The following is a 1,615-nucleotide window of genomic DNA, read 5'->3' as shown; positions in this document are numbered from 1 at the left end:
ATGAGTCAAAATAAAAAATGGGTAGCTTAACTGACCGAGCCACCCAGGTGTTCCCCCCACTCCCACTTTTTAAAATATTGTCTATTTTCTTATGGAAATTTTTCTTTTTAAAAAATGTTTGTTTATTTTTGAGAGAGAGAGAGAGCATGTGCAAGCAGGAGAAGAGGAGAGGGGTATAGAGGATCTGAGGTAGGCTCTGCACTGACAGTAGCAAGCCTGATGTCGGACTCAAACATATGAACCATGAGATCTAGACCTGAGCTAAAGTCAGTTGCTCAACTGACTAAGCCACCCAGGTGCCTGCCCAGTTTCTTGATCTGTTAAAGGGATTATAATTATTATAATGATAATCAATTCATAGAACAATTATAAGCACACACACTCTCAAAAAAACCCACTGCTTAAATCTGTTATAATTAATAATTACTCTGGCTTTCAGCATCTTCAACTCATGGAACTGGGCTAGATGATCTTTTAGGCATTTTGTTGCTAACATTCCTGAAGTTTGTGAACTACCTCATCAGCAAAGAAATTGAAGCATATCTGCCATATGCTAATGAAGAAACTATGTAAAATAGTAAGCAATATGCTAAAAGTTTATTCAAGAGGCACGGAATAGGATACAGAAACTATATTTTCTCTTCTCCCTTCTTTGGTAGAGCTGTTTCTCTTTTGCTACTCATGCCCCCACCCAATAAGACCATTAAATGCAGAATTGTTCAGCTTTTTAAAAAACAAAGTCCTCTTTTTGCAACATCGAAGAGTTCAGTTTGCCTCAATCCAGTTCAATGATTAAACAATTACTATTTGCAAGGTTTTCCACCAAAAAGAAAAAACAAAAAACAAAAAACAAAAGAACATTTTTATGGCTTCTTTTGAACTTATATCTAGTTAACGATGTAGTTCAGTGGAGCATTCTAAGCAGACGAAGAGCCCTATCTGTTTTCTTCAGGGGATGTTGTGTTGTGACCAGGGAGATGAGCAGGATTCAGAGGAGGGAAGGGGACCAGGGATGGCACTGTAATACTGGGAAATTAGGGCTGGAATGACAACATGAAGAAGGACACAAGAAGGAATATGGAAGATTTTTTCTAGGTACCATAGACCAGTTAGTCAAAAGCACTATTTCTTAAGCTTCATCACTATTGACATTTAAGGCCAGATATTTCCTTGTAGTGTAGAGATCTCCTGTGCACTGAAAGATGTTTAGCAGCATCTCTGACATCTGACAAACTAGATGCCAGGAGTAACCCCTCCTCCACTCAGGACAATCAAAAATATCTCCTTACATTGCCCAATGTCCCTTAAGGCCCTAAGGGCAAAATCATACTGACTTGAAAATCTCTGGGGTAAAGTTACAGGGTATCCAGTGGCTAGTAGTTCCATTTCAAGTAGATAGCAGATAGTCTTGAATCCTCGGGAAAAAAATACTAACTTCTGTAAGAAATGAGAAGTGAAAGAAAGTTCTCTTTTACTATGGCCATGACATATGAGCAATTATGTTCAGTTGTGGCATATAACATAGAAAGGAGAAACATGTAAAGACCAAATACAGACCATGGGAAGACCATTATTTCCCATCACTAATAAAAGACTAATAAAAGAAAGCATAAGA

This window comes from Hyaena hyaena, unplaced genomic scaffold (genome assembly GCF_003009895.1).
Source record: "Hyaena hyaena isolate Hyena2069 unplaced genomic scaffold, ASM300989v1 scaffold_1321, whole genome shotgun sequence".
Classification (NCBI taxonomy): domain Eukaryota; kingdom Metazoa; phylum Chordata; class Mammalia; order Carnivora; family Hyaenidae; genus Hyaena; species Hyaena hyaena.
The sequence above is the reverse complement of the archived record's forward strand: the minus strand, read 5'-3'. Positions refer to the sequence as shown.